Here is an 11,127-nt window from a genome sequence, read left to right on the forward strand (position 1 = left end):
GTCTCTGAACTTGCTGAGGACACACTCGGTCCTGTTGGGCAGGTTGTTGATGAAGATATTGAAGAGGACCGGCCCAACATTGAGCCTTGGGGAACACCCCCTGTGACTTGCTGCCAACTGGAAGTAACTCCATTCACCACTGCTCTCTGGGCCTGGCCACCCAGCCAGCTTTTTACCCAGCTAAGAGTACACCCATCCAAGACATGGGAAGCCAGTTTCTCCAGAAGAGTTCTATGGTTGTCAAAGGTTAGGCAAACAACATCCACTTTAGCCTTTCCCTCATCATCCACTGAGTGGGTAACCTTGTCAGAGGAGGAGACCAGGTTGTTCAAGCAGGACCTGCCTTTCATAAATCCATGCTGGCTGTGCCTGATCCCCTGGCTGTCCTGCACATGCCGTGTGATCGCACTCAAGTTGATCTGCTTCATTTTAGATTATCATTTTTTCTTAAAAGAACAGAGAACTCTGGGCTTGGTAGGCGGAATTTTATCTCAAATAAATAAATAAACAAGCTAAGTGACATTTAAAGAAAGAAGCGTGTTTAGGTAGCTGAAATAGCTCAAATAACCCAGTCTTTAACCTCCTAAGTAATGCATTAAAAAACTCTCTCCATGATAAATTCCACTGTGGTCTGTGATAAAACTTAACTGTAGAATGAAAGTGAATTACAGGCATGCTTGATACTGGGGAAACTTTCAAATATAGCAGACAGAAAACAAATTATTTTACCTTTCATGGGGTCTTATTATTTATCTTGCTGTGTTTCCTAATTAATTGACGATATTGATGTTTACACAGGGATTTGCTCCTTTCCAACTTTGCTTGATCCTGTGAAGTCGGAATGCTGCATTTGTAGTATCACATTTATTGCCATGGCAACAGTCAGGGATTTCACAAACACTAATTAGGGTTGGCAGCTTGGAATGTTTTCTGTAGAGTCCCATATAATTTTCCCTCTTTTATCCGTTTCTCATTATACCTTACTTCAACGATAGACTTCTGCAGTAGGTATAGAGGTTTTTTCCCCTGTGACCTCAGGATTCAGTTAATACCTTCTCTGATTTATGCCACCTTTCTTACACCTCCACACACACATGGTTAAGAAATAACTTCAGTCCTACCTGCATTTGTGTTAAGCTCCATTTCTTACACTTTAAATTAATCCAAGTTTCTGTACAACCAGCTGGCTTCTATGCCAGCATGTGCAAAAGTAGTAAGGAAAGGTATAGAGACTTAGCTGCATCTTCCAAGCTACTTTTAAAGGTAGATGCTAAATCTTGCTCAAGGCGGAGTACAAGCCTTCTGTTCACAGAAGCTTAAGTTCCGTGAACGTCCAAAGATCATATTAAGTATTTTATTTCAAGCATACCAAAAGCATTTATAGACATTTAATTTGCTATGTATTAATATGAAGAGTTGGGCCAGCATGAGCCTCATGAAGTTCAACAGGGCCAAGTCAAAAATCTTGCACCTGGGTCAATCCCAAATAGGGATACAGGCTGGGTGATGAGTTGATTGGAAGCAGCCCTGTGGAGAAGGACCTAATAGTCCTGGTGCATGAAAAACTGAAAATGAGCCTACAGTGTGTGCTCACAGCCCAGAAAGACAACTGTATCCTTGGATGAATCAAAAGAAGTGTGGCCAGCAGGTTAAGGGGAGTGATCTTCCCACTCCATTATCGTGAGACTCCATCTGGAGTATTGTGCTCAGGTGAGGGCCCTCAAAATAAGAAGGACATTGAACTGCTTGAGTGGATCTGGAAGAGGGCCAGAAAGATGATCAGGGGCTTGAGCTGCTCTCCTATGAGTGCAGGCTGAGAGATCTGGGGTTGTTCAGCCTGGAGGAGAAAAGGCCTTGGGAAGAATTTGTTGTGGCCTTCTGGTACTTTAAGGAGACCTAAGAAGAAAAGATGAGGAGGAACTCTTTATCAGGGAGTGTAGTGATAGGACAAGGGGTAATGTTTTTAAACGGATAAAGGGTAAAATTATATTAGATATTAGGAAGAAATTCCTTACTCTGAGGGTGATGAGACACTGGAACAGGTTGCCCAGAGAAGTTTTGGATGCCGCATCCCTGGACGTGTTCAAGGCCAGGTTGGATGGGGCTTTGAGCAATCTGATCTAGTGGAAGGTGTCCCTGCTTATGGCAGGGGTGTTGGAACTAGATGATCTTTAAGGTCCCTTCCAATTCAAACCATTCCATGTGATTTCTATGTGATTCTATTACTAATCATATGTTAAGGTTATCCAACTGAGTTAGTGTCCTCATTTACTCAAACATCTTATCAATTCCTGTGTTGGTAGTGAACTTTTGATCATTTCAAAAAGCAAAATGTATTAGTTTATTAACAAAGAAAGAAGGCAAATTTATCATGACATCACTAGCAAGAGGGGAGGTTTTACTTCATTGTGCATGCTCAGGGTGAGAAAGAGATGTGTCTACTGAGTAAAGTAAGATCCCCATTCTGCAGCTCACTTTAGAACAAGTCCTAGATTGCTTTCAAACTGGCTTCCCCGTAACAATGATATCCAAACAAAACCAAGGTGAGAAAATATGCCAGTATTGCCCTAATTTGGAAAAGAAGATGATAAATCACATTGGTTAGAGTATAATTATATCCCAAGTCACTACAAATGACTAGAAGGCAAGAGATAAATAATGGAACTACCTGAACCATGTTCATTATGTTACAGATGAAATCATACACTTTGTTTCTAATACAAAAATGATTTTGGACATCATTAACAGAAAACGAGTATTCAAAGAATAAATTCTGAGTCTGATCACCATCATCTTTCCCTATGTGATGGGGAGGTAAAAAACTTTTAAATGATGGAAGAATGTCTCAGAAGGTATGAAGGAACTGAGAGTTGGCCTTGATGGTAAATTACTGAATTTTTTTAAATTATAGTTGAAAACCAGAGAAGAATTACTATACTGGATAAGGAGAGGAGTTCTTAATGAAATAAATGTTAAAAAACAAACAAAATACTTTGATTGGACATTCAAGTCAAAAGTGAACCATTGGAAGAAGCCCTGTATTCCAACAGACACTGAAACAAGATAACAATAATATCCAAAGAAAGCCTTTAACTGAAAAAAACACCAAACCTATCGCCTTAGAAGTTTATGTTTTGCCTCCCTGTTTTTGAGGAAAGACTGGACTGTGCCAGCTTGCCCAGTTTTTGATGACACCTCCTGCTGCAGTTCAGTGCAAGGATCGGTTTTAAAGCCTAGTCCTAATGCTTTTAAGAAATTTAAACCCAGAGCCCTTCAGCCTTTGAGACTTTATTTTCATGACTTAATTTTGTTCCCCCTACCCTTAATTTCAAAAGGCATGATCAAACTCATGGCAGGGTTCTTTGAAAGCTTTGTGAACTGGGCCACAGTCAAGAATTTCCACACTGAGTAATTTTATTACATGAAGTTTCCCGCCTGCTGTACAGAGCTGTGCAATATTCAGCATGGACATCTGCTTTTCATCTGATTGCTAAAGCTAAGCCTGGTGGACCACTGCCTCTTTGAAATTAAGGAGCTGAGGAAAAAATTTTAGTCGTGAAAATAAAATGCCAAAGCTGGAGGGCTCTGGGTTCAAATTTTACAGAAGTACCGGTCTCTGTTTTAAACTGATCTCTTGAGGGAAGCACAGTGGAAAGTATTTCCATTGACTAGGCAAGCTGACATAGTTCAGTCTTTTGGAAAGAGAATTGGTATCTATTGCATGTTCAGATGCAGAACTACACCCACTTTAGACCTAAGTGGTAGCTTTCAGTGAAAGACTTCTGAAGGTAAGTTATCAAGGATGGCTAAACCTGAGAAACGAAAAATACAAACATCATGAAGTTAACTGAAATCTTCAAATTCTCTCACAAAACATGAGTTTTTTTTTAAAAAAAAGCTTGTTTTACTCCATGCCCCCAAATCAGCCTCTCTTCCCACGAGATGGAGTTGTTAACACAAAAAGGCTTCAGAATTGTGCTGCCGGCCCCTCAGGAGCAGAAAAAAAAGATCACAGAAATCTAGTAAGTATGGTGGAAAATGCTATTTGGTGTTGGTATTTTCCACTTTCCATATTGAGTTATTTTGACAGCTCAAGCAGAGGTCTGGTTCAGTCTGGGCTGCCATGTCATTTGGGCTGCAGCTTTGCAGATGAATAGCTGGCACATGGCAAAACTTCTGTCAGCAGCAGACACACCATGCCCACCCATTTCTTCCCTCTGTGATGCCTTCCCTTCCTTGGTTCAGTGGCAGAGATTGTGTTAATGGGAGGAGAAACAGCAAGAAACTCATCCAGGTTAAAACTAACACAGTTTTGCCAGGTGGAAGTCTTGTCTGTGCTCCTGTGAGACCTTACCTGCAGTACTACATCCAGCTATGGGGTCCTTGGCATAAGAAGGACATGGACCTGTTGGAGAGGGTTTAGAGGAGAGCCATGAAAACGATCAGAGGGATGGAGCACCTCTCCTGTGAGGACAGGTTGAGAGAGCTGGGGTTGTTCAGCCTGCAGAAAAGAAGGCTCGGGAGGCCTGACTGCAGCCTTTCAGAATAGAAGGAAAGCTTAGAAGAAAGATAGAGAGGAACTTTTTACTAAGGCCTGGAGTGACAGGACAAGGTACAATGCTTTTAAACTGAAAGAGGGTGAGTTTAGATTGGACTCTTTATAATGAGCATGGTGAGACACTGAAACAGGTTACCCAGAGAAGCTGTGCATGCTCCATCCCTGGAAGTGTTCAAGGCCAGGCTGGATGGGACTTTGAGCAATCTGGTCTAGTAGAAGATGTCCCTGCCCGTGGCAGGGATGTTGGACAAGATGATCTTTAAGGGTCCCATTCAACTCCAAATCATTCTGTGGTTCTGTGATTCCTGCCCTTTCCTTACAGGCCTGCAATGCTATTTATAGACACCTATTTACCCATTTGCTGTCAGGATACTTTGGCCTAATTTTTAGATCTACTACATACACATAGTGTCAAATAGAAGCAAGGATATCCATGGGTACTTTTCTGGAATCTTACTGACATACGTTATTTGCATGGGAGTAGCCTGCAGAATTCCCAGTTGAAATCAGGGGCCCACTGTGCCAAGTTCTCTTCACATACATAATTGGAAACATCCACAGACACCTCCTGCTCCAAAGACATTTACAATAAATGAAATAAGACAGAAAAAATATTATAGTTGCTGTATGGATAGAACTTTTATGGACAGAGGCATTTAGAGACTTGTGCTGTAATAAGGCAACTTCGGAAAAGTTAAGAAGTTAATCCAGATCCTACCATACTAGCTTATTGCTTTAAAAAATAAATCCTCTCTCATGCCATGACTCAGCATGCTTTTCCAAAAGAGTGCTTTCAGACTAACAATTGTCAAATTGCTTGGGGAGACCCTAACTTGACATATTTAGTACGTTCTTCCCACATTCCTCACAGAAACCCAGAGATGTCAACTTTGATCAGAGTCATCTAGGACTGCAAAACCCATCAGGTTTGCAGGGCTAGGAGACACGTTAAGATGGTCTAAACAGTAAATTCTCCAAATAAGTGATTCTGCACTTAGAGAGAGACACATGAAGCTGAAAAGGACAGCATTTTTAACAGGATGCCCTAAAGTAACAGCCTAGTTATTGGTCTAATATTGGTTTTAAACCTAGACATTTCTAGGCCACAGGAGCTCTTTTGGAAGTGAACTACTGATTTGAATCTCAAATTGTAGACCACACCCCCACTGTGAAGAGCTGTCACCATCAAGTCAACAAAGTCCAAATCAGTCATGCAAACCTGCATGGCATGTAAACCAAATAACATGTAAAGCAAAGGATGTTACTGTAACTGTCTCTGTAATTATTACAATCAGAGTAGGTGGTTAAAAAAAGAAAATATCATGTAAGAGGCTTGTTTTCAACCCTATTAGAAGAGTGATTTATGGCACTGGGCATTTAAAAGATGGTAATTTAGTAGGGAGAGAAGAGGGAGAAAAAAAGTTGAAATCAAAACCTATATATTGTTAGAAAGCTGAAGACCATCCACAATTGCAGAAGGTTTTAATTTTGTGGATTAAAAGCACGTGTGATAGTTTAAAGTGAAGGTTCATCTAGCCTAGCATCCTGATAATGGCCAGGACAAACCAGAAACGGGCTGTGCAGGCTGATCATGACTTTAGGATCACAGAGGGCTAAAGTGGTCTCCAAACCTTTTTGTTTGTGAGCCTCTATCACTAAAAAATTTTTGAGCATAAACCCACAATATACATATATTTATTTATTTATAAATGACATACCTGTACTAGTGAAATTCCGTATTTTTTTCATGCATCCCAATGGACTGTTGCCTTCACAGGCATTTTGCAGCCAGCATAGACACATTAGATACTGGAGCTCGTTCAGATGGTAAAGACCTGCCTATTTGACTACCTTTAATCACAACCCTCTTACATTTATTTCATGCTCATTGGATGTAATACCAGTTAGAAACAGAAAGGGACAATTTGTCCGAGCTTAAGAATCCCTGTTGCTTTAACATGCTAGGAACATTAATTTAATGTGGGAAATGTTAATAGGAACTGGAAATTGTTCAAGAACAATCTACTGGGATATTAAAAAAAAAAAAAAAAAAAAAAAAAAAAAAAAAAAAAAAAAAAAAAAAAAAAAAAAAAAAAAAAAAAAAAAAAAAAAAAAAAAAAAAAAAAAAAAAAAAAAAAAAAAAAAAAAAAAAAAAAAAAAAGCCACAAGTTTGGAAGCAGAAAAGAATTCACGCTGGGGAAGAAAGAATTTGTGAAATACAGAAGATGCAGAAATCCTCGTTAAACATTAGCACAGAGAACGCAAAAAAAGGATAACTGCGGCAAATTGCAAATTTTAAAAAAGTTACTCTGCCAAAAACAGCTATATCGGAAAAGGTCAATGGGCAACATAGTTAGAAGGAACATGTGAGAAACGGAGTCAAAAAATTCTGCACCAAATATTGGCCCGTTGCTAGAAACAGGTATTATAATTTTGAACAAAGGCTCAGAAAAAATAGATATGTTCATCACTGTTTCTCTGCTGATTTCAGAAGGAACCAAGAGAATAAATCTGCAGAAAACCTGGCATCTAGAATGAAGAAAAATATGATGCAGAGTCAGCTGCAATTACAGTTGCACAAATCAAGCAGCCTATAGGGAAACATATAGCATGGAAAACAGGAAAAATCTCAAAGATCTTTCACATTCCAAATACCTTAAAAGAGCAGAGAGGTGGCCAATGAAAATATAGATGCGTTAATTCAGATGCTGAACCTGGACGTGCAGTGAGAAGTTTCATTTAAAAGCCTACAACACAGAATTGAACATTTAAGGTGCAGTTAACAATAATCAATATGATTTCATAGAATGTAGATCTTGTCAAACAAACCTTTATTTTCTCTTCTACAACTTCATTTTGGTTCACAGTATTTCACAGGCCTGTGCCTTTGAATCATTTGACCACGGAGTTTGAACATCACATTACATGGAAATAAAAGGATGTAACAAGGGAACTAGTTCCCATCAGTCTATTAGTGAATTATTTTGTCATTGCTACAGTTTCCACTCATTAAATTTGCACAGGTTACGAAAACAAGTGGGATGGTAAGCAAAGAGAAAGGACAATTTGCAGAGAGTGACTCGAATTGCAAATTATAAAAAGCGTATTATAAAAATATGCTAATTAAAAAAGCATATTAAAAAATTGTATGGAGGACATGTATTGCAGAGTAAGAAATACAGTCTCATGGTACTGAAAACTCACTTCAGAGTAGGGACTCACAGAAGCACATCATTAAGAAGACCATCATAAATTAATCTGAAACTTGTGTAGCTCATTACTTTCCAATCATGAAAGGGATGCAGGCCTTGGTGGAACCAAACAACTGAGTGCTCCAGCATGTCTGAAGTTGGAGGGCTCAGTTTAGGGATGAGCTTTCATGATCTTCATGCACAAGGCCAGACTGAGTTGCCTGATGGTTTTTTTTTTTCTGCTACTGAATGAGAGGAAGCAATCTTTTCCTGACAACTTATTTAGAATGGGATAAGTGGTGTAAAAAACTTTATGAAATTGTATTCAAATTCTGAATGTAACTTTCCTTTCCAACTTCATTTTCCTAATTTATTCCCTATTTCTGATTTTTATTGGAATAAATGTGTAGGGGATGTCTGTTTTCAGCTGAATTCTCAGACACAAAAATGACTATTCATGCATAATTTAGAGTATGCCCTGTTCACTAATCATTAGTAATCATGCATTCATGTGTCCAAACTCCAATAATTAATCACAGAGCAGAAAAACTGCAGTGCAATTGAAGTGACCAAAGCATCACAAGCAGCAAATAGTTAAACACTCATTGGCATAGACAATATTTTCCTTCTAAATCTCCAGGTCAGGTCTTTTAAAAATGAATCTATTCTGAGGAATCAAGATCACTTCATTAATTATTTTTGAACAACAGCAAAAAGGCTAAATGGTTCGTCAAGTCCTAGTAACATCCATGCTAACACTGCATCACTGACCCAGACAGGTACTCTCTTTTTAAGTAGCAGCAGAGGTATCTCTTCACACACCACTTTGATAGATGTTCTGTGCAAACAGACAAGAGCTGATGCTCCTGTTGGTGCAAACTGCTGTCTCTGTTCATTTTGACAGAGCTATTCCAGTTTCAGCAGCTCAAATCTAGAATTTGAGCAATAATGTTGACAGCCACATTAATAATAAAATATCGTAGATTGCTTCTTTTCTGAAGGACGTAGGTATATTAGTTTTGAATGGGTTTAATAGGTTTTGTGTACAGCTTTTATCAACAGTTATACAGCTTACTGTACATATTTATACTCTGATTTCTGTGCTTCTGCTACTTCATCTTTCCAGCAGTTCCCTGTCTAGTTGAGCACTCAGTGTTTTGCTCTATTAATTGCCAGTGGTCTGCATCAGTTACTACACACTGACATTGCTCTTTCCTAGGGTTATCTTATGATGTGCCTGTGCCTGGTGTCATGACAAGTTCCTCTTCATGTCTGATGCTTGCATTTCATTCACATGTAACTTTTTAACTTATTGATGTTTCTAATCTATCCTGCATCCCACTGCAGGCAATCTAACTGTGGTCAGTCAATCTAGTTTTCCTCCGTATTCTGGAGGAGATCCATAGATCAGCTATGGCTTCTGTGAGGACCAGTACCGCTGTGCTTCAGAAGCACTTGGTAAAAACTGCATTATCTACACTCCATTTGGAGCCCATGAAGACCCAGCTGTCCAGTCTCCACGTAAGCCTTGCTATTTTTAGTTTGGTGCCTCCTACATTTTACCTCTTGCAGATTTTCTGACATTTTATTTCATTTCCTTAGTGAAAACATATGGCAAACAGATGCCTAAGCAGGGCCCCAGGCACCCATCTCTTTTTCCAGACTTTTCAGATTATCTGGGAAAATTCTGAGGTTTATCCTGATATGCATCACACTTGCAATTTATTTCAAGTGTTACCTTTTCAGTGACAGGAGTCCTAAACACTACCAATTTTGGACGTATGTAATTTTACAATCAATTTTTTTTTTTTTTTTTTTTTTTTAGGCAACCTTGGAAACATAAATAAACTAATCACCAGGTTTCAAAGTGGTAGCAGCTGGGTATCAGTCAGAGGAAGCAAGGATGATCTAAAGATCTTCTTTCTCCTTCTCACATGCACATCTCAAAATCAAAAATAATTAATCTACAAGCATCAATCCAGCAGTCCCTCCCTAAACTTAATGTTTTACACACAAAGGCATGACCACAGCTCTGTTTGTGATAAAAGGGAAATTGCTAGTATCCTCTGAGACTGGGATTTAGCTATTTTGCATAGATTATGAGTGTGTTGAGCTTGGGCAGCAGTCCCTCACTTGCTGTGGCCAAGGCAACTATTCCATGAGAGAGAGTATCTTCCAAACCAACAGGAGAATGGGAAAGTCTTCAGTAGAGCAATCCATCTCTGTCATACACCTTTTCCCCTGGTATTTCCCTTCCCTTTCCCATGCCTCACCCTTTGTTGTACTATCCTAGGGCAATGCATTTAAAATTAATATTTCAATATGTTGAAATTATTTTTGAATTTCAATAGTGTATGTACATTCTGGAGAAAGTTTATTTTTGTAAGGGGACTATATGTGGCTATTGGCATTCTTTCTTAAGGCTGCCTTGTAATTAATACCTCCCATGGGACCTGGAAGCCAAGAAATAGCATATCTGTTTTCCCTCTGCTCTGTCTCCTTCCCAGGATTCATTCATTCCAGAAACATGAAATATTGAGCACAAAATTTAAGATGCAATCATGTGTTGAGAAGAGAGTACTGTGAGCCAAACGTGTGGAAGGTGGCAGATTTACCCTTATAACTGGATCTATCTCCCAAGCATGAAGATATCCAAGGTGTGTCACGATTTTCTACAGATATCAGACATCGAGATGCAGATTTATTCACAAAGTGCAAATGTTTCATTTAGAAGGTATCTAAATTAACAGGCTCTTGGGTTTATTGTTGTATTTTCTTCTTCCTTTCTTATTAGAAATGTTGCCTTTTTTTGCACAAAGGATGAGAATGTTGCAATGTGCCGTTTTCTGTACTGATTTGCAGCAATTAAATAAGGCCGAATTAGATGATTCTACCATTCCTAGGACATTCAGTGGAAGCCAATATACAGGCTGAATGAAATTGCTCTGAAGGACAGAGCATGACTACCAGCTCAGAGGCCACAGAGCCTTTCAGAAGTGGTTTACTGGAATCTTGTTTCATATTTTATATCAAAATCACCTGGGGAGGGGAGGGAGAGAAGTAAAGCAACGAAATTAAATGGCAAGCAAACTGTTGTATGTGAATTTCTTTTTCTCCTAGATAACCTATGTCAACACAAAATGTTCCTGACAAATGAAAGATCCCTTTTTGTTGCCGAAGGAAGGAAGGGCTAGAGAAAATAATGACACAGCAGCCACCATGGGTGATTCCCAAGGAGTGCTTACTTTTTCTATATCAACACATAATGTTCCTGAAATACAAAGGAGCAACTTTTACTATTTTTATCAAGGAAGTGCTCGAAAACACAGAAAGTTTCATCACACCAGGACACGATTATGACTGCTGGAAAGAAGTAAG

The sequence above is a fragment of the Empidonax traillii genome, unplaced genomic scaffold (genome assembly GCF_003031625.1).
Source record: "Empidonax traillii isolate 1590-97213 ecotype Southwest subspecies unplaced genomic scaffold, ASM303162v1 scaffold196:size3368384, whole genome shotgun sequence".
Lineage (NCBI taxonomy): Eukaryota > Metazoa > Chordata > Aves > Passeriformes > Tyrannidae > Empidonax > Empidonax traillii.